Genomic DNA, 24,148 nt, shown 5'->3' with positions numbered 1-24,148 from the left:
ACTTGCTTTCAATTTTGTATGGTCACCACCTATTCAATTTTTAACCCCATATGTCTTGCCACAGTGGAAACTGTGCTTTGGATGTCAAAAAGAAAACAAAACAAAAATCTCTCAATGTAGGAAACTATGAGAAAGCAGAAAATTAATTTTTTTAAGTGCAGTTCAGTTCAGGTTTGTTTTTCACTTCCATCTGGCAACTGTATGTCCCCATCATCAACCCTCCAACATATTTAGTGAAAAACAAGCTACCTAAAATCTCTATAAGGATATATGTAAAACAATGATCGGATTTTGTTTTTCAGTCAGTTGCCATTTTATGAGCAAGGCCAGTGCAGAGGAGAGGAAGAACTTGTGCTCTGGCATTGAATACCAGCTCTGCCACTTACTATTTGGGTGACTTTAAGCATATTTCATCCCCTGGCCAAGCCTCGGTTTCTTCATTATAAAGTGATGATAATGACACCAATATTAGTGGTTTATTATGAAGATTAACATGAGATAAAGAATATGAGATATCTAATCCAGTCCTTTTACACAGGGTACATCTTCAGTGAATATTAGCTTCCTCTTCTACCATTTTCCTTCATAGACTCTGAGGATGTTGACAATTTTCAGCATGATATATGTACCAGCGAAAAGTTAAGCAAAGAAGACACGGATTCCAGATAACTCCTCTCATTCCTCTGAGACAGCTGGTTACATATGGTTTCATTTAGAAACATATACTGAGTTCTGAGAACATTAGATAATATATTATGCATTTTATGTATATTATGAGTTCAAAGAGTGACTAATATAGAGTATTAGATGCTTAAAATCTTTTTAATTAAAAAAATGAATAGTTTGGGGATAATTTACCTTTATATGTTACCTGAAATAATATATCCCATTTGTGTAGGCAATTAATTTAATTTGGTGCCTTGATTATTAAGACATTACCATATCTGAGATGTTCTCTTCCTGTTAACACCTACAACTTTACATGCCACTTAGAGCACACTTTAATTCAGAGTGACTGGCTAACGGGTCTTGATAAATTGTATTACATGTACATTCTTTCCTGCTATTTTTTTTAATTTTTGTATTGAAATGTAGTTGACTTACAATACTGTGTTAGTTTCAGGTGTATAGCACAGCAATTCAGATATATATATATAGATAGATATAGATACATATATACACACACATATATGTATGTATATATATTTTCTTTTTCATATTCTTTTCCCTTATAGGATATTACAAAATATTGCGTATAATTCCCTGTGCTATACAGTAGGTCCTGTTGGTTATCTATGTTATATAGAGTAGCATGTAAATGTTAATCGCAGCCTCCTAATTTATCCGTCCCCCCACTTCCCCCTTTGGTAACCATAAATTTGCTTTCTATGTCTGTGAGTCTATTTCTTTTTGGAAATAAGTTCATTTGTATCTTTTTTTTTCAGATTCCACATACAAGCAATATCATATGATATTTGTCTTTGTCTGGCTTACTTCACTTAATATGAAAATCTCTAGGTCCATTCATGTTGCTGCAAATGACATTGTTTCATTCTGAATGTGCCCGATCTCATCTTTCCCACTAATGACCTTCTCTTTCAGATCTACCTTTATGCTCTACTCCTCTTGGCCTCTTATCTTGGGCACTTCCCTGCCTGTTTCTTGACTACATTGTTTATTTTTCAAAAAGTATAACATAGTTTATACTAAAAACATCACATACTATTGAGTACCAGGCATATATTATCTGGGAGTACACATACATGTTCACACATACAAGAATGTTTTTCCCCTTGGTTGTGTATTTTTTTCTAACTTTTAAACTGTGACTTTTTGAACAAAGAAGGATTTATTACTCTCCTTGATAGTCCCTTGTAAAAAGTAATCATTATTGTGAATACTCATGGTATGAGCCCAGTAGTACTTATGGAAGATGGAAAAATGTTTACTATTTTATTCACTCTATGAATATTATTGAGTTTCTGCCATATACCAACAGTAGCCTATAAATATAGATTCATTAACCATCTTTTGCCTTGACTTATCCTCAAAGTGCTTATAATCTAAATGACACCATCTATTAAATGAATAATGCCAGAGTACATCTTAAATAATATTAAATTCAATAAAGATCAGAATAAAAATACTACAAGACAGTAAAAACCATTAAGATAATACAATAAAAATATTATTGAATTAAGAAAATAGTGAAAAATAGTCATTTCTTTATGGGATATTTGGTAAGCACTCAGGGAGAGGTGATATTTAAACTCAGTCTTGAAGATGTAGGTTTGTTGATGGACAAAGACAGATGGTCTTGTATATTTGTTTGATGTGCCTTATCTAATGACCATGTGTCTCTGTTTTGCAAAATTCTCATAGTTCTTTTATCAGTGCCAAGAATCCAAGAATCATGCAGTAAACATGCAGCAAATTGTTGATATTTCTAATAAGAATGACCAATTCATTTACGAAACTAAGTAACACAAGAAGAGACATTAAAGATTCTACTTTAGAATTGAACAATGCATTTCCTCTATAAGCAGCATTTGTGAGTGGAATGTAAACTGGGACATTATAGTTCACTACCAAAGTGAGGACTGTTTCTCACAAAATGGAATAGCCTCTCCTCATCTAACTGGAAGTCACCTTTTATTCTTTCTCTTCTTTGTTATTCTAATCTGTAACCAAGACTAATGTTAAACATAATTTTAAACATATTGCTTCTTTATTTTTTTCAAGAACTGACAATGAATCTCTGTTGTCCTTAATACAATACGAAAACAAACCTCTTCCCTGCTTTCTTGATCCACCAAATTTCAGTCAACATCCCTTTCCAGCACAATATCCTGTTTCTTTTCAACACGCAACCTTTGCTCTACTTACATATAACATAATTACTTTCTCTTTAGGGTGACATTTTCACTCACCACAGTGCCTGATTCATATTATTTCCTTTTACTTCGACTAATCACTTGCCCTGGTGCTTTCTAAATAGTACTTATCCTTAAAGCTCTAAGTCCACCCCATGTCTAAGGTGAATACATATCAATCTTTCACTTCTCTGAACTCTTCTGTCTCTGTTTTTGGCACTTCATCATTTTCTATTTTTGTCACATACTTTATCCAAACTTCTAGAGGTCAAGGACCTTTTAGATCACCCATGTCGCCCACAAAGTGGAAGGTACGATAAATATCAGCTGATTAATTGATGTTGATTCTTGGTGCAAGCGGTTATTTGTTTTTATTAAACTCTAAAATAATTTATTAAAACAGTTTACTTTTCCATGAAATGTATTTATTGGATATTAAGCTCAAAATCTTCTAGGAAAGATAGACAAAATGTATAAAATCAAAGAATTGTAAAGTAAATTATGCTTTCGTTACACTTTTAAAGTAGCACTCTCTTTCCCCAAGATCTAAAAAGGAATAAGTACATTATTTTATCATGTCTGATGAATTCCATGTGGGCATTTAAGTAAAAGAGAACACATTATGCAAAGAATTATGTTTTGGTTGGAACGAAGCAGTCATAGAGTAAATAACTAGTGAAATGTTACCTTCCTTCTCTCAAACCACAATACATTCTGAGTTGTAACGTTTCCACAAAATAGCTTATTTGGTAGAAAAACCCAAACATGGTCATTCTTTGCTCTGGGACCCCAGTAATTCTTTTCATTTTTGTTTTTCTCTATTTTATATCCCTGATACCATCCTATTCCCTTGAGGTTTTATTAACTGTATATATTTTTTTGAATTTTATTTTATTTTTTACACAGCAGGTTCTTATTAATCTGTTTTATACATATCAGTGTATACATGTCAATCCCAATCTCCCAATTCATCCCACCACCACCACCACCACCCCACCCCTCTTTCCCGCCTTGGTGTCCATATGTTTATTCTCTATATCTGTGTCTCTATTTCTGCCTTGCAAACTGGTTCATCTGTACCATTTTTTGATTAACTGTATAATTTATTTCCAGCATTCTTGTCAAAATTTTTTTTTCTTTAAAATCACCTCTGTCATCCTTAGTTGACAGTCTTACTAACTAACTCTTTCTGAGATTTTTCCATGAATACTAAGGAGCAATAGCTATAGGAAGTGGTGACATTAAATGTAAGTAATCTGAATTGACTATTCTTATAAATTAGGTGAAGACACGTGCCTATTTAAGGAAAACAGGGCATTCAAAGCAAATGTAGAATTTGCAAGCCCTAAAAATAAAATAGAATATCCAGAATTGTGCAGTTGACTGGCATATTCAGTCTCAAGATGGGCAGTTGGAATTAATGAGTCCATTTTCACATGATTAACTTTGGAACAAGACTATTCTTGTTTTTCAAATGAAGTTGTACATAATTACAGAATGATTACTTCTGATATTGGAAGTGTGGATAATTGCTTTGTTTGCATATAAAGATACTATAGAAGAATGAATGAATTGACAATTTGTGAGAAACTTGTTAATTTAATTCTAGAAACTTAAATTGCAAGACAAAATAAAATAAGGAAATGAAGTTTACCTAGCTCCAGTTCTAGGAAATGGAAAACCGTGGGGTTTGTGTGTGTGTATTAGACTTTCATAAACTGTAATGGTGATTGGGTCTCTATCCTCTCTGAAAGCAGTGGGAAACATACTGATATTGGGAGAATTAGTATGTACCCTAATTAACAATAAAATACACCTGAAAAGTAACTGTTACACTATACCCTTGTCATGTATAAAATGCCTTTTACTGACAACAAACTGGGTAACTGTATGTAAGTTCTTTAATCTCACTCAACCTCTATTTTTCATATGTAATATTAGTAAAAGAATGACTATTTCATATAAATGTCTGGGTAAAGGTAAGGAGAAAGGAATTTTTTAAACAAGAGAAGGGGTCAAACTTAAAAAACTCTAAAGAATTTATAATGCTATAGCAAAATGTAAAAAAAAATATTAAAATTAATAAAGAATAAAAAGAATCCTGCAAAACTTAATGTTAATTATATGAAGGACAACCTTGAAAATGTCTCCCATAATGTAAAAGCGAATGGGAAGATGACATAGAGAGAGAATATTGTTTCCTGGAAAACACTCTGCTAATTCCCAGCTCACGACATTTGCACATGTCATGTCCTCCAGTCCCAGCACCCTTCTTCCATTTCAATCCCTATATATTTTTCAGTGCTGAGTTTTAAATCTCATTCCCTCTGCAAAGCCTCCTTTGGCTGCTGGAGGATATCAGTCCAGGCTAGATTAGATGTGACTCTTACAGAGCTTTTATACCTCAATACCTGGTTACCTTTTCCCCTGTTTCTTTTCCCTGCTAGACTATAAATTCTACTGGGAACAGACTTATTGCAGGAAATCATGAAAAGTAGAAAGAACCCCAGAATCACTTGTTCCTAATTTAATGTGTTATGAACCATTCTTCTTCTCAAAATAAAAAATAATTCCATTGTACCATGAACCATAGTTCTCCTAAAATAATAACTATTTCACTGGTGCTACCTTAGCTGACTTTAGATGGTATGTTTTAAATTTAATGTTTAAATTACATAGTAATGGTCAGGCTCAATTTTAGCTATAAAGATCCCTTAGCTAGCTCTTTGAAAACCAGAGAAAAAAAGAAAAAAGAAAAGACCCTAAAGTTTGGTCCACTGAAAAACAAGTGAAGTCAAAGTTAAGAGTAAGAATTAATTATTCATGGGATCTATTTTAATTAAGTTTGACTAGAAAAGTAGCTAGGCAAAAAAAAAAGTAGCTAGACTAGAAATTTGGTTAGAAATGTCTATTTCACTTGCCACTGCATAGTGTCATCTATGGATGAAGGAGTATATTTTTGTTTCTATGTTCCTCACGTAAATTTTAGCTAAATAACTCTAAGAATAAGTACTAAAGTTAACATTTGACATTTTATATTAGGAAATTTTTATTAGAAACACTTAATATTAGAAAAGAGCTATAACATCAACTATAAGTTTTACATTAAATATTTTTAATGATTATCAAGATGAGCAACCAATCAGTGAAAGCACAGTTTTTTACAGAAAAACTTAGCAATTCACATAGATTCTCGGTTTTTTATTTAAAATTTCCTAATTAATTCAATATTTTAGCCTAAATAATTTCCAGTTCTCTAAATGGACTTCAGTCAGTAAATTTGGCAATGACCCCATTGTTTAAAGTCAGCAGGGTCAGTTAGTCATTCAAGGTCAATTAGTCAGAACTAGAAGTGTCTTGTAACAATTAAACTACAGCTTCCTTAACATTCCTCTTCATTTGCTGATAAGGAAAATATTTAACATTAAACAAGTATTATCAAAATTTGATAATACTATCGTAAACATTTTATTCTATATTATGGTTTATCATGAACCATTTCAGGGATAGTTAAAAATAATGACATTTAGTTTTTCAGCTATCAGAAATAGCATAATTTGACTTAATTTTAGTTTTCCAATGTTGCTATTATGCAAAAAATGACTAACAAGAAAATACAAAACTGAATAAAAATAAGTGAGTTACTATTAATCAATTTCACCTTACTTTTCAGAATCTTTGGAATTTTCTGGTTGTTTTTCGAAACATAATCGTTAAGTCATCAAACAATCTAATAAAGAAATGAATTTTTACTTTATTTCTAGATGTCACATTTTCTCTGTTTCCTGACAGCAAGGTCCACAGTGATCTGTTGAAAATGTGAAAGCTCATAACTGGATGGCTGGAAGTCATTTCTATCCTATTGCTTACTGTATGACAGGTATTAGCTAAGACAACCAAGGAAAACCTGCTACCAAGTGACAAAGGGGTTCACACAGTCTTTTTGTTTTAGGAGAGCTAACTGTGTACAATCATTACACATTACAAATCTAAGTCCAAATATACCTTCTCACTACAAACCAGAAATGCTTTCTATCAACACAGGTGCAACTGAATAAGAAGCATCAATTTACAATGAATAAAATGGAGAGGTTTTGATTTAAACACAAACGTATCATAGTAGCTAAAACATAATCAGGTACTTGAAGTGTCTCTGTGGAAATAATTTGAGAGGATTAGTTGTGGTTTTCTTTGTCTTTATGGCAATTCCAAAAGTATCAATGAATTTCTCACTATAGGAACATGTATTATTTATCTTTGTTTTGAACTTTTCAAAACTAAACGATTGTATGCTTCTATAGTAAAGTTAAATTTTAAATTTTTCATGGAAAATTTTTGATCATAGCTATTTTGCCAGAGAATTTTTTAAAACGATGTTTTGGTGATTATGTTAAATGTCTTTACAACACTCCTATGAAACAAAAAAATTGTCTATGAAATGACATATTACAAAGGGAAATGATAGAGTTTCAGGCCAAAACAGTCCAGAAATTAGATATTCTATGGAATAAAACACTATTGTGTGTATGCATCCATGGATATATATGTTTCATTTTTTCTTTCTGATTTTTAAGAAGCCTATTATAACATTCTCTAAATAAAATAAAGAGGCTAATCAAACAAACAGGCCACATCTAAACCCCAGGAACAGCATGTTTTTTTAAATTTCAGGAAGACAACGATAACTATTTATCTAAGAGAAAAGCCCCAGTATAGAAAAATATTAGCTATGAGTTTTATACAACTATTAATACTTTGTAATTAAGGGCATTCCTTACAATGGTGGAATACTATTTTAAATTGAGCTCCAAAATTATTAGAGAAGTAAAACACTGAAGTAGTTAGAGCAAAACAGCCAGAGTAGAGTAGAGTAGGGTATCTCTCTGTTTAAAGAGAAGCAAAAAAATGACAAAAATATGCATATTAAGAGTAGAGTGTCAACTCTGTAAATATAGTACTGCCACTGTTCCTTTAATTCAATGCATATGTGCAGTAAGGAGTAAGATACTAAATCTTATCAACAGGGACCCCATTCATAGTATTTCCTGAAAGATTATACTTAGAGTTTTAAAGTTTAATGGAGTTTGAATATTTCCTTTTTAACCTGTTACAGACACCCTTTGACTATGCAGCTTTAATAATCCAAGATAGCATTTGGTTTTTAGAATATGTACTACTGAAATATTTCATTCAGTTGCATTGTATCTGATTATATTTAAAATCTGCAAATTTAGACATTTAAAATTTTTCAAGTCAGATTCATTTGCAAAGATGTTTGAGTCTCAACTTAAAGGACAAAGAAATATATGCTTAGGGGCTTCCCTGGTGGCGCAGTGGTTGCGAGTCCCCCTGCCGATGCAGGGGAGATGGGTTCGTGCCCCGATCTGGGAGGATCCCACATGCTGCGGAGCGGCTGGGCCCGTGAGCCATGGCCGCTGGGCCTGCGCGTCCGGAGCCTTGTGCTCCGCAACAGGAGAGGCCACAACAGTGAGAGGCCCGGGTACCGCAAAAAAAAAAAAAAAAGAAAAAGAAAAAGAAATATATGCTTAATAACAAACATATCCAGTAAACTTTCACTACATTTATATTATTGTAAATATTATAATATATTAATTTCTAATGTTCTAAAATTTGGGGGGGCGGTATATATGTATATATTTACATACACACACAAAATGGATTTATAGTTCTAAGCTAACCAATGCAACACAATTATCTCATGTACAATTTATCTGGCTAATTCAATTGCAAGTAATATTTAAATATAATTTACTATAATATAATTATGTCTATGGAAAAATTTTGTGATTATTTTCACTTTCAAATATAAAACATGAAGCAAAATTACAATAACTCATGCAAGTACTTTATACAGAAAATTTCACTTATCGTATGCTGTTTTCCACACATAAATATTAGAAAATTAGGATAAAAATCACCCCAGTATATGATAACTAAAATACTCAATTATTGGATTCATTTTCTTCAATAATAAGATTTGATAAACAATCCTTATAAACCTGCAAACATGAGTTACTGAACTCAGGTTTATTTTGCTAGAAGCAACAGTAAATGTAACTCTAATTCAAAATGTAAACACTATTTGTAACAAATAAAATGACTCAGGAAAAACTGGCATTAGTTTAAAGCTTGTAGATTATTCTTTTAGCTTCCTGTCTAATAGTATAGTGTGTGTGCATTACAAAGGAGTAATGAACATTTCAGACTCCTCCGTAAAATCTCATCTAAAGAGTTCTTGTTCAGAGATTTTATTGACTCACTAACACAAATCTTAACAATTACATGGTATCAGGAAAAAAATTGTTACTGTCAATATGAGTATAATATAACTCTTGTCTAATTTTAACAATTCTTTAGGGGCCATTATTGTGCATTTACTTTTTCTTGATGTCTTTATACAAATCACAACAACTGGGACATTACTTTTGTTAGATGGTATGGCACGTTCCGTGATAAAAACCCACATTTTAACCCCTGGGAGCTGCATTCAGAACCATGAGCATCTGCTTTCCTGGATGGAACAAAGCAGAAAACTATTCAGTGTGGGTAGACCATAAAAAGGTAAAGAAATCAGAAAAATAACTAAAGCATACCTTTAAAAAAATAGATTGGCTTTCAAGGCATTACTTACTATGGTAACATTTACAAAATTCTTAAAATCAAGTGCCAACAGAATAGCAGGATTTACCATTTCAGGTTTCTACAAATGTTTTCATGCTAGCTGTGGGAGTTAACAGAAGTAAAGCCAAGAAGTTTGCTTTCAAGTAGGGTTATAAAGATCTGAAAAGGAATATGCACAGAGAACTCTCAGATGAGAAATAAAAAATGAGCTCTATGAAGGCTTTGATAAGGGAAAAGTCAGAGTTGAAATTAAAGGAGTGATACCCACTGCACCTATTTATGTCTATTTATCATATGCAATAAAAGTTGTGAGGCAAAAATGTTTTGGGGATTAATTTTTCAGTGAACTTAAGCTAATTTTAAAATTATATTAATCAGATAAAAATTATTTATGTTAAAATTTAAGGCAGGGTTTTATAGTTTTTACTACTGGGGAGTGGAAGATAGAATAATAAAAAGGGCATGGGATTTGGAATCAGAGACCTACACTTGAACCTCATTTGTCAGCAGTTGAACAGCCTTGGGCTGGGTGCTTAACCTTACTAGTCCTCAGTTTTCTCATCATAAAGTGGCAATAATAACACCTACACCTCAGGGTAGTTGTGAGATTAAAGGGCATAATGGATGAAGGAACCTAAAACAGTGCTTGACACAATACTCTAAAGTCATATTAAACCTCTGTTCCCCTGTCTTTTTCTTCCTTTCCCAAATCCTCAGTAAATAAATTTAAAAAAAGGTAGTGAAAATACAATCCATAGTGTGGGTTTCTCTATTAAACACTTGAATGGAATAGGGGCATCGTTCAACACTCATACATTTGTAGCTCATTCAGTAGTGAGAGAAGGAGGGTAACCACCTCAAGAGAATTCAGGTAAGACCCTATCTTGTTCCCCCTGTAAAAAAATTCTGTTTATTAAGATGCCGAAAAACTCATCAGACATACTTCAAGTTATTTCAGAGTGGAGAGAAGGAAGAGAAAGTAGAATACGAGGTGAATAGACATATGGTCAAAAAAAAAAAAAAAAACCTAACCAGTTTCAGTTAAAAATGACGGAGTGATCATATGTGTTCATTTCCCCCTCCCTCCTTGATTTTTTTTTCAACCCACAAAGTCAAAGCAAATAAAACAGACTGGAAGATGAAAAGAAGAGAAAAGATCAATGTGAAGCAAGACAACCTTGTACATGCAAGACCTCTGAGCCACTTAGCACCTGGATGCAACAAGAAGGGCTACATCTCCACAACTCCTCTTTAGGCAGATGAGGGGTTTATTCTTTGGAGAAATTAACTTGTGGGAGTTCCAGAGCTGGGGATGCTTGAGGAAGAATAAGGGAATTCTACACATTGAACTCTTGACTCTTAGTCTCTCTGCCCAGAGTACTCTTGCTCACTGGCAGGGCATTCAAGTGTTCTTCTCTGAGAAACTGGGTCTCCAAGAAAAAAGACCTTAAACTATTGACTTACAGGGAATAACATCAGTCACTAGATGCTATCCAAACGCAGTTTCATATCAATTCTCTAGTGCCTTACTCTTAAATATGAAGGAGCTGCAGAAAATTATTAACTTTTGAAAAAAAATACTTCCATAGGAAAACCAGAAAACCACTCCCACCCTTACCCAAAGAAAGGGTCCAAAGGATAAGGAGACCATCAAGAGAGAATCTCCCCTCAAAATCACAGTAATTAATATGAGAGAGAGAGAGACTAGATGTTGTATGGGCAAAAGAATAGAATACTATGACTCCAAAGCAATTAGAATGCAAGAAAAGGCTTTGGATAATTAAATATGTAATAACATAAATAATTCCAGAGATGGTTTATACACTGACAAAGTTTCCCATCAAGTAAAACCAAATGACAGAGACAGAAAATAAGAGAATAAAAACAAGAGAATTAGAGGATCAATTCAAGAATTCTAATATTCAACTAGAAAGAGTTCAAGAAAGAAAAATGAAAATAGTTGCACTCTTAATCCAAGAAATAACAAAATTGATTTTCTCAACACGTTTCCTTAATGAAAGGGCCTATAGAATGCCTAACAAACTGAATTTTAAACACACACAAACACTAAGTCACTTTATCATGCAATATCAGAACAACAGGGACAAGGATACCAAAAGCTTCAGTGGCATAGACATGAAGACAAAGGCACCTATAACAAATCAGGAGTCAGAATCACCAGACATCTTAGAATGCTAGAGGATAAGGTAATCCCTTAAAAATTCTGAAGGAAATTATTTTCAAGCCAGAATTCTAAAACCAGCCAAATTATCAATGAAATATGAGGATTGACCAAAGACATTTTCAGATTTGCACAAAAGGAAAAATGTATCTCCCATTTTTCATCTTTCTAGAAGATACAGGGAAAAGTGTTTTCATATACAAGAGTAAATTTTAAAAAAATGTGATGCAAGGAAAAGTCATCAACATCGAAACTGAGTGAAAAGACTTCACAGGATTAGAGAATGGTCAGCAAGGTTGTTTGTCCTGGCCAGATCAAAAGAGGATGAATGGGGGTCAGGGGGCTCTGGGAGGAGTCTAGGAAAGAGAAATATCTGAGCATTTAGAAAAAAACATCCATAGAGATTTTATACACCTGTTCAAGCACTTGAGAGAAAAAATAATAATTGGAACATTCAAAGAAAAACTAAGCAAATTTTTAAAGGAAGCAATTATTAACTCTAGGAAAATCAAAGAGTTGTGCAAGAAAGGAGCAATGCTTTAGGGACCTCCCTGGTGGCGCAGTGGTTAAGAATCCGCCTGCCAATGCAGGGGACACAGGTTCGAGCCCTGGTCCAGAAAGATCCCACATGCTGCAAAGCAAAGATCCCACATGCTGCAAAGCCCGTGCGCAACAACTACTGAGCCCGCGCGCCTAGAGCCTGTGCTCCGCAGCAAGAGAAGCCACCGCAAGAAGCCCACGCACCACAATGAAGAGTAGCCCCCATTCACTGCAACTAGAGAAAGCCCGCGTGCAGCAATGAAGACCCAACGCAGCCAAAAAATTAATTAATTAATTAATTTTTCAAAAAGGAGCACAGTGCTTCAAAGTACTACTTGGCTTCACACTGACATAAGGAACACTAACTGTTGACTGAATCAAGATTTATTTTGAAGATAGGATTAGAAAATTAGCGGTCCACTTAGGAATTAAATCGTCAACCTCTATAAAAGGAAGTAAATAAGTAATTTGTTGTGTTTTTTTGATGCATCAAGAAATAGCAGAGTAAGCCTGTTTGGAAATAAGGAAATACATATCAGAAGACATAGATAAAAGGATTTAAAGATTAATTCTGGGTTAGGAAAGACTGCAACAGGAGATAGCTTTTTTTCTTTATCAGCATTTTAGCACCACTTATTTTTTTAACTATGTACATGTGTTACATTAATAAGACTATATTCAAAACTGTAATCGATATTTAGTTCATTAATGGAGATCAATGCCAAACTGGGTGAGCTCTCTCTAGAGGTATGTGCTTGAGCTCTGGATCCACCTGGGTATGGAGGAGACTATTAATTACTTTATGAAGACATGAAATGCATGCTTCCCAATTTACTTGTGACATAAAGTTGGAAGGATTTATTTAAAAGTCAAATATGAGAATTTAAATAAAAACTATATGAATGCAAACTACTAGATAAAAAAATAGAAGTTCTATACTTTTACTTAAAAATATCTACTGTTAAGGAAAAATAAAATGATTAATAACAGTATCATATACTATACATATTAAGCTTATACTGATGTAAGATCAGTATAAAAAAACTAGGTGACCACTAGGAACTGAAATTTGATGCAATATTGATTATATTGGTCTCAGTGTTCATATTAAGGGTGGCAATATTCTTTTTACAGTTAGACCATTTTTGCTAATGAATGAAATTCTAGATGTGAGATTTTGAGAGAGAAGTAAAAAAAGGTGATTGCGATGATTAAAGAGTTGAACAAAATAAATATATTTAACCAGGAAAACAGAAAAATAGCTTCCTTCAAGTATTTGCCCTGTAGAGGAGGAATTTGATGTATTCTTACTTCAGGGTGCAGAATGAGAGTTACAGAGGAATATTCCATATATATCAATTTTACCCCAAAGTACAGAAGAACAATCATATAATTTTCCAAAAAAGAAGTGGATTATGTTGTGTTATGTATGGTCTCCAACTTTAGAAATGTTCATCAACCTAGAAACTGTGTATAATTCAGATGAAAAACAGTAAATAATGTATGCTTTGGGTAGAAGGATAGGAAAGAGGAAATTGAAAGTCTCTCCCAATTTTAAAGGTATAATACCAAAAAATGTAAGAAAACAGTATTTTTAAAACATTTCAAGAATCACAATAATTTAACTTTTTAGATATATATTTATGGGTTTATTTTTAAAGTTGTATTATTTACTCAAATGAGAAAATGCAAATTTCTGCACACCTGAATTACGGGACATCCATTGGTAGGAGAATATACCATCCTTTACTTCTTAAGAAATTTCAAGTAAATCTTATAGTTTTATATTGCCTCATTTATTATGACATAGTTATCTGAATGAAATCATGAAGTTATTCCCAGACTTTTAAATTTTAGTTTCTGATAAAATAGCTTTCAAAAAAAGAATCTGCTTTTTGGGGCTTCCCTGGTGGCGCAGTGTTTGGGAGTCCGCCTGCTGATGCAGGGGACGCGGGTTTGTGCCCCGGTCCGGGAGGATCCCACATGCCGCAGAGCAGCTGGGCCAGTGAGCCATGGCCGCTGAGCCTGCGCGTCCGGAGCCTGTGCGGTGGGCCGCGGCAGTGAGAGGCCCGCGTACCGCAAAAAAAAAAAAAAAAAAAAAAAAAAAAGAATCTGCTTTTTATTATCATAGCCACAGCTAAAATCTTTCCAATTAATTTCTCTTTTAAAAACTTCTCTAGAGTTTTCCTAAGCATTAAAATATATATACATGGAAACATTTTCCCAGTCGATAAGGAAGTGAGTTTTATGTACAAGTTTTCTCCATATTTTGACTTAAAAATAACTGTAAAAAATCCTCATAGTTTGAGAGTGACACAGGCACAAAAACTTGAAGACAATGTTTAATTTCATGAAATACAAAAAACGTCTCCAAAGCTCTCCTCAATATAAACTGTAATCTTAAATGGCCTATTTAATTATATCTAAATAAATACCATATCCTTGTTAACATAATAGAAATTTGGATATTAGGATGATTTTCATGTATAAATTATGCATCAACAAAAATAACTAGACTTTCTACCAAAATATGCCCACACATTAAAGATGCTGAAATAAAAAATAAATGAGAATTCTAAACTTAATAAGGTCAGAAACCACATCTATAAATGTTTACTGAATAAATGAATGAATAAATGCTATGTAGAAAAAAATGAGCAAATACATACAAAAAACATCACTTAAATATGCAGTTTATGTTATCTGAATGAGGTAGAGTTGAATGGCCCTTCATTCTACAAAAATTACACAGAAAAGAAAGCTTCATGTAATTTAGATCTCTTTCTCCAAGATTTTTGTTGTTCTTTTACTGATTCTATGGGGTGCCTTGTGGATCAGCATAGATGAGAAGTGTCTCCTGGTTTCATCTAAAATTAAGATCTTGCCAATTTTAGCAATGAAATGCTGACTTGGAGACTGGAGCCCATATGAGCTCCTACTGTTCTTTTGAGCCTGGATGCTGAAGAAATGTCCACTGATGTGAGAGGAGCCAGGCCTGATTATCTTCCCTATTCCTAGATCTGAAAATGTTCCTAAGGCCCATGAATAAACAGTAAAAAAGCTTCCCTCAGATGGAAGGATGCAAACTCTGGTGGTAGAATATAGAGTCATTTTTTATTAGTGTGGCAGTAAAAAGTTCCTTTTATTCTTTCACTCTCCTATAAAGAATATATTCTCACAGAACACACATCACCATTTACATGGCACATTTTAATTCTCACACTATATTTAATGATATCTCAGAGTGATTCATCTTTAATCACACAAAGTGCTTTCTGGTTCTACCAATTGAATATTATTATATTTGCATTTGTTTATGATGGGTAAAGTCTACAATAAGAAAAAAAAACTTTTGTGAATATGTTTATATCCTGAAAAAATTACAGGCTAGAAATAAAAAATGGTTCTACTTTGGGCAAGGCTTTTTCTGACAATTTTAATAATTTCACCAAAGTTCTCTTCCCCAGAAGTCTGACTGCTTGCCACAGTATTTTCAATTCTGTTTTTATTTATATTTTGGAACTAGGTTAGAGTCATATTTCCTGCTATTAATAAATATCACATTAAAAGAAACGTTTGTCTCAAAAATGATGATAGTCATCTCTTTAAATGTATTAATTTGTTGTTGCTTTAGTCTTTTTTTATCCAGCTGTAATATGTAATATCTTCTATCTCCTGATACATTCGTGTTTTTATCCTCCACACCTAGTACTATGCAACCATCATTAACACACACTAACTGTTATGTAAATATCTACTGAATGAATAACTTAAGAGAAATCCATGAAAATTATAAATTTTAAAGTCTGATAATATCAAGTGTTGAGAAGGATGTGGAGCAACTGTAATTCCCATACAACCCTTCAGAAAACTGTCTGTCAGTATTTACTAAACCAGAACCTAAGCATTAACCAAGATTCAACTCCTGTCTACCTACCCAACAGATGTGCATATACATGTTCACCAAAGACATGTGTGAGAGATGTTCATAACAGCATTATTTGTAAATCCCAAATTAAAAACAACTCCAATTGCTTGTCAACTGGAGAATATTCATATAAATTCATTAATTTAGTCACACAACAAATTTATTCATACAGTACTAGAATGTAATAAGAAACTACAATTACCTGCAACATGAATGAATCACACAAATGTCATATTGTGCCTCTCACAAACAAATTCTCTAAGTTCCATTTGTATAAAGTCCAAAGACAGGCAGACTTATCAGTGATATTTGATGTCAGAATACAGGTAGCTTTGGGGTGTATAGTGATTGCAAGGGGTATGTGGGGAAATTTCTGGGGTGCTGTTTTTGGTCTGGGTGCTGGCTACTCAGGTGTGTTCACTAAAATTCACTGAATTGTACCTTTATGATTGAAAGTATTGCTGAATGTCACATGTCTTAAAAGTTTGAAGAAGCCAAACTCTAGTCCGAATTGATTTCTTTCTTACACTAGAGTATTTTTGCTTCAGTAGATCTTGTTTCAGGTTGTTCAATGTGTTATACTTATCTACTGCATTTGTATTTTTAGCTTTTTGAGGAAAGAGGGTTAGTACTTATTATTGGATAAGTGATAATAAAAAGCAAAATACATTGAATTTTAAGTTTAAACAGGCCCTATGCTAATTACTTTACCCATTGTCCATTTAATACTAAAAAGTGTCCTCTTTCGCTAGGCACTATTATTATATTCTATGAAACAAAATCTTCGAAATGTTCAGTAACTTTCCAAAAGTCACTCAGTTAAATAATAGCAGTTTTAACTCAAGCGTAGGCATTCTAACACCACAACTCTTAATCACAAGATCTAGAATCTTCTTACTATTAAAAGTTTCAGTAGGCTTAGGAATAATGATATTGTTTCAAACTCTTTTGGTAAATGAAAATTTACATTTCTCTTGGTGAAGTCAAGATTATATTCTCTTACGTGAAACTAATACAAAGCCAAGTTATACACCATCAAATGGGCTGCTCAATCTGCAGTTTGTAATCATAGTAAATTCTTGACTCATTGCCCAAATTTTTTACTCTTCAAGCCCAAAATTAATTTATCTCAAAATTATCCAACATGACTTTTCTCAACTTTATTATCTTGACAATACAGTACTTGACAAGATGTTCTCTTATACATCTTTTCCTCCCATTTGCAAAAAATAGTCCCATGAATCTCTCCTCTACCAGCTTCTTCTACTCCACTACAACCTGAGTGTTGTGAGTAATCCATAAACACGTGATGAGTAACTGAACGGGCCCTAAATCATCACTCTAAACTTTTAGAAGAGTCCCCTCTTGGACTTCTCATCTCCAGTCTCTGATATTTTCAATGTGTTTGTTTATACTTTATGATGAGAATTGCCTATGAATCTTCCTAAAACACTGCTGTGTTCCCACTCCAAAAAATTCAATGTTTTTTAACAAACTTAAAGAATTTTTCCATTTTTAAATTCTCTTAAGCATGATACTTATTGGTCCTCCTTGCTATGGCCCAATTCATATTTCATATTTCTAACTTTATTCTTGCCCCTTGTCTCTCACAAACCAACTTACACTAGTCAAATAACTACTTTTTCTGGCCTCTGGTTTTGCTCAGGGTGATCTCCAACCTGGTTCCTCCTTTCCCACTCAAATCCTATCTACCCATCAAGGCTTATGCCTTCTTCATAAAGCCTTACGTTTCTCCAACTGGATGCACATTTTCTGACTTTCCATGACATCCATTTCTGCCTTGTGATTTGTGTATATATTTATTTTTTCCCTGGACTGTGAGTCCTTTGAGTACAGTATGTCATTCTTATTCATCTTTAGCTTTCTTAGCCCAGTGCCTGTTATAGATGGGCTCTTAATAATCTTGAATGGATTGATGGGGATTAATTTTGGGGAGCTCAGTGGCCACCATTCCCTTCATAGTTACCTCCAAAGTCTCTGAGTTTCCCTGGGTCACAACTGCAAAATGTCAAAAGTGCAGGGAGATTGAAAATAGCTCAGAGCGGTCTTAGAGGATCACCTTAGAGCTCAGTTACAACTGATAGAGAAGAATTTGTTATGTGATCTACCAAAAACTTTGTAATACATCATTTAACTTTCACAAATATATGAATGTCATATAATGCATATTATATGATACCAGGGTTTTAGTGCAAAGGTCATATCACAATAGGACATGAGAGAGTACCTTCCTAGATATAGCCTACTAGATTTAGGTACATTGGTGAGTTTAAGTTTACCCAATCATGTGGGTAGGGGAGTACAACCAAGAAGCAGATGATGGTGTCTATGAAAACAAATTACATAATTCCAATCTTTACTGTGTAACATATAAGGTTTTAGAGATGTACTGAACCGTTAAGTCTCAAGTATATCTCAGAGGCAAGGTGATTCAATGGAGTACCAAAAACATTTTTTAATAGTCTCTGTTCACGTTTGTTTTCATCTAAAGTAAGAAAATAAGCTTTACTATATGGGGTTATATGTCAGCCTGATACGTAATGCATATTAGGTATCCTGGCAGGGAGATCATCACTTGTCACTCACTTTCAGTGTACCCACCACACTTCACACACACCCACTTAGGAAGATGAACAGATTACAGTACATGTATCAACTCATAACACTCTAATCAGATGAGTGCCATGACACACTGCTCCTGCTGGTTTTTCAGTTTTAAGCCACAGAGTTTTGCTGATTGTGTTCAAGTTACCAAATGGGATCATGAAGATGAATTACTAATTTTTCTATTATGAAAAGAGGCTTGTTCCAAATTTGCTGATTTTTTCTATGATAAGGATTAAAATGTTATACCTGTCACTTAAACAAATAGACTTATAATCTCTCCTTTAAGATAAAGGAGACATTTAAGATTGAATGAGAAGGCAACTGCTTTTGGAAAATCCTTCTAAGGAGAGAACATTTTGAAATGTTTGGAAGTGTTTCTAGTGTTATGGGACTTTGTTACCATAAGTATGCCAACGACAAAAATTCTCCAGTGTATTTTTAAAACTTTGGAGCAAGATTTTCTAATAAGTTTAAATTGCTTCCAAATCTTTCAGTTTCACTGTTTTAACAGTATTTGCTAAAATATAAAGATATAACCCCTTCCAGTACTTTGCAAGAAGCAAATGACAGAATGAAAAATGGAAATTTGCCAATTTTCAATAAAATTTTTTAAAATAACTGGTATGATCCAATGATTTAAAATCAATGACTAGTTTATAACAGGAACATCCAGTGATAAACTTTGTTATATGGAGGTATGCATTTAGCAAAGTAATTTTTTTCAGCTATGGAAGCTACTGAAATCATATATTGGAATAAACCAGACTTTTGAATTGCTCTAACAGTACTGAAACAAGATTTTCAAACTAATGAAACATTCTACCACTTTTTAAACATGAGATGAGTACAATAATAGTTCACTGAGAGAAAAACTTTATTATCCATAAAATTAAAAATATATTTAATATTAAATATTCATCTTATCCTTTTAAATGTATATGTTCTATAAATCACATTTATATATTAGTTTATGCTTGCAATGTATAGATATATAAAAATATATAAGGGTATGTGTTCAAAATATTTTACTGAGAAATGTACATATAATTAAAAATTAGAAATTAATTGTCTAGAAAATGTCAAATAGACCCTTTAAAGTGTTAATGTTTGACTCTGTTGTAATTATATAGGAACTAAAATCTGATTCTCAGTCTACCGAAAGTCGACACAAAATTATAACAAAAAATTAGGGATCTAATAAATGCACTAATATTAACATGCCTATATATCTCATACAGCGCATAGATATTGTAGAATACTGAGACTGTTCTTCTAGAACATCTAAAAATCTATTTCCAGAAATTCTTAAACATTCTGAAGCATTATGCCTGGGAAAATAGAATTACAATGGAAACATGACCATCCATTTTCTTCATATAAAGAAAAATATAGCAGTATCACCATTTCACGTTGACATGTTTTTTAGAGTTATTTTAAACTCTACATTCTAACTTCACTCAACCAAACACACTTACAAGTATCCTTTTTTACATTCTCATCATGAGATTATCTCCTTAAATTCTAAGTCACACATTTCAAAACTGCAAGGTCCATTTGTATCTCCAAAATTATTTTCAAAGCATCATATCTAGGGCAAACTATAAATCAGTCTACATTCTCCCTTTCGGTGATTCATGAAATCTATGCACACACACAGACAAAAGAAAAAGATGCTGAGATCAGGCAAAAGCTAACCTATTCGTCTAGCACAGAGACTTGGACGCCACTCATCTCTAGCCAGGTTATAATGGAATACCTCCTGCTAGTTAAGGCTTTCTAGAAGGATCTCTTGGAATAATTACTATGCTTTCAAATACAATCCTTATTACCAATTCTTGGATAATTATAATCTTTTGAGTCCCCAATATTATGAGTCTTCAATATTATAAATCACAAATTTGTTACTGAAATAAGATAGGAATCCCATTCTGCTTCTGATCATCTGTTTATCTGGTACATTCACCACTAAACTGCAAGCTCCTTGTACACAGGGATTGTGCCTGATTTACCTCTAGTGACTAACACAACACCAAACACGTAGGGGATGCTCATAATTTGGGGGAGAGTTGATGAATGTACCATAGAATGATATGGCAATATAATAAATGGAAACATTATTTCAACAGATTTCTATGATAAATTGGAAATCAAATAGATTTCCAGTCTGTTGTTATACTGGCGTGTGTCTTTTCCAAATTTACGAAAATAACCGATTACTATAAATTGTTTTACTGAACACTCCACTTTACAAAGAATTGACAGTTTCTTGAAACCATTTCCCCACACATTACCTTGTTCCCCTGGCTGATTCTGGTCTTAGGAGCAGTGGAGCCAGTAACAAGTTCCTTCCCGAGTTCATTCCACCTTGAGTGGGAGCTACAGTTTAAGAGGCTGCCCGACCCCTCTGCTCAGTTCCTCAGTGTTCTTTTCTTATACAAAACTGTTAAATTGACAAACTGCAGATTTACTAGGTGTGTACGGCTACCCCATGCTCATTTCTGAAAGCGCCTCTATTTGTCACATTCCATTGTATCATATTAGAAATTTAGTGCTCTCTCTCTATATATATACACATATATATATATATATATATATTTTTAACATAATGCTACAGGAGGGTATTATTTTAAAAAGAGACACTTGGGGAAAAGGACTAGCATCAAGAGGGTTCAAGTATCAAGCTTTCCATTTTTAAAAATAATTTTCTCATTTTTAGAGGAAAAAACAATCTTGAATGGGAAAAATACTCTCTTTACCTCTGTGTGATCATTATTAACCCCAGAACACAATGGAATACACATCATTTTCTTACCAAACATGAATTCATTTTATGTAGGGAATAAAAAAATATTCATTTTATGTAGGAATATTCTAGGAAAATAAGTCACTTAAATGAAGTTTAGGGGGAAATAAAAATAAGTTAATATAAATTTATTTAAAGGGCATTTGCTAGAATAGTTTATGTTACATGTACTGTCCCTTACAATATAAAGGAAAAATAAAACTTTTACTCATCTTTTAAAGACTACCCTGGGCATGAGCATATCTATTGTTTTTTTTTTTTTTTTTCTTTTTGCGGTATGTGGGCCTCTCACTGTTGTGGCCTCTCCCGTTGCGGAGCACAGGCTCCGGATGCGCAGGCCCAGCGGCCATGGCTCACGGGCCCAGCCGCTCCGCGGCATATGGGATCCTCCCAGACCGGGGCACGAACCCGTATCCCCTGCATCGGCAGGCGGACTCTTAACCACTGCGCCACCAGGGAGGCCCTCTATTGTTAATTTACTAAATAAATTTGCTTACATCACAAATTTTTATTCATTATTTATAATATATGAAAAGAATATTAAAATCTCTAGTATTTAAAAATTGATAGCCAATAATAAATCTTATTTTTAAATACCAATGTTAGTTTCTAATAGGATTATCTGAAAAATAGCAGTAGCTTATACATATACTCAGTAAAATTATGAAAACATATACTATTCAACAATTAAATGTTTAATAAGAACAATTAACAATTTGTTATTTAAGAAAAATACATCAAAAGAAAGGAGGCATTCGTTACAATACAGGATCTGTTCAGTGACTTAAAACATGTTAGGTATTGATCCAAGGAATAAAAATATAACATACATGTGAATTATGCAAAGCACAAAGCCACAACACATCATTAATAAGGGTTAAAATACAATCATTTCACATTGACTAATCACAAAAATGCAGTCATTAAATTAACAGACATACGTTAAGATTTATTTATTCCTTTCTTTAATCATGCTTATAAATTATTACAACACAAGGTTTCCAACATGGAGAAAATTTAAATGTATACTTACAACATTTTTCCTAGTTACATTTTAATGATTTAGCACTTGGTATTTTAATTTTGCTTTAAAATGAAAAGTGTTTAAGATTTCATGTCATATATATATATATATATATATATATACACACACACACGTATATATATACATACACAAACATTTCTTAATTTTCTAACCTAGTAAATAGGATTTGAAATTAAAGTTATACATGAAAGAATATCAACCTGATATGTTAAGTAGAGATAGTCTGAAATTTGGCTAATATGTAACAACACTGAAAGAGGTAAAGGGTTATATCTGGTTTTAACAACAAAACTTCAGATCACTTAAACCCTTTTAATATAAAAGGCTAATTTAAGGAATAAAATTCTTCATATAATAAGAAATCCAGGTGCTCTAATGATATATATTTACTTTATACCTATAAAAAGTTAATAAATAAAGTTTATAAAAATTCTGATATATACATCTACTGTGATTTTTAAATCTTTATCTTCAATTTATCAAAAAAATTATAGTTCTTTCCTAGTGCAAAGACTGAATTAGTCAATGAACTCCTTTGTGGAACAAACATGTATTAAACAATTGAAGACTTTTATATTTCTGTCTTACTATTTTTTAATTTGTGGTTATTGTTTTCTTGGTCATTTGTTTTTTGTGAGGTTGAAAAAAGTTACCTCTACACAGGGTCTTTAATGAACATTCAGGTTTTTCACTTATGACATCATTTACATACAAAGAAATAACATGACACAAATATATTGGAATGTAGTATTAGATATTATTCCAATACAAGAAACATTGTGTGATGTTGTACACCTTAAACTTATACAATATGACCATATATATCTCAATAAAGCTGGGGAAAAATTATGTGAATACTACAGTGAATATGTAGAGAAGATTGATAAACATTAAGATATTTAAAAATGTTAAACAAAGGATCAAAAACATCTGAAACTGACCCCAAATGAATATTTGCTATTCTAATATGCTATAACTTTAAGTACATTTTACATTAAATTTAAAAAGTTTTATAAGGTTATTAAATAGAACAGGAGTCAATAAGCTTTCCCCAGAAAGGACCAAATAGTAAATATTTCAGGCTTTGAGGGCCAGTCTCTATTGCAACTAATGAACTCTGCTTTGTAGTGCAAAAGCAGCCATAGATAATACATAAAAAATTGTGCATGACTGTGTTCCAATAAAACTTATTTAAAAAAATAGGCAATGGGCCAGATTTCATAGTTTGCTGACCCCTGAAATAGAAAATCTGATTCAAAAGCACTTAATTTTAGGAACTTCAATATCTAGCACAAAGCAGGAGACATAAGTAAATGTCTAATGCTTCGTGAATTAATGAATTCATGAACGAGTGGGGAAAATAAAACCTTTGTGTCTGCTTTCCTAATTGAGGCAAAATTCCAAGAAGGCAATCTATGGATTAAGTCTTATTAAGAACTAGGCTTGCAAATTAAACCAATAAAATGAAAGAAAATGTAACAGAGATATAGTAAGGAGAAAGTGAATT

At 32.9% G+C, this 24,148-nt stretch overlaps 1 protein-coding gene across 1 annotated transcript in view; it reads right to left on the bottom strand.

The window, feature by feature from the left end:
* Window positions 1–24,148, bottom strand: part of ADAMTS20 (ADAM metallopeptidase with thrombospondin type 1 motif 20) — a 190,306-nt gene that overhangs the window by 48,948 nt on the left and 117,210 nt on the right. The window lies entirely within an intron of this gene.

Source organism: Mesoplodon densirostris, chromosome 11 (genome assembly GCF_025265405.1).
Source record: "Mesoplodon densirostris isolate mMesDen1 chromosome 11, mMesDen1 primary haplotype, whole genome shotgun sequence".
NCBI classification, from domain to species: domain Eukaryota; kingdom Metazoa; phylum Chordata; class Mammalia; order Artiodactyla; family Ziphiidae; genus Mesoplodon; species Mesoplodon densirostris.
Note: the sequence above shows the minus strand (reverse complement) of the source record. Positions and strands in the feature narration are given on the sequence as shown.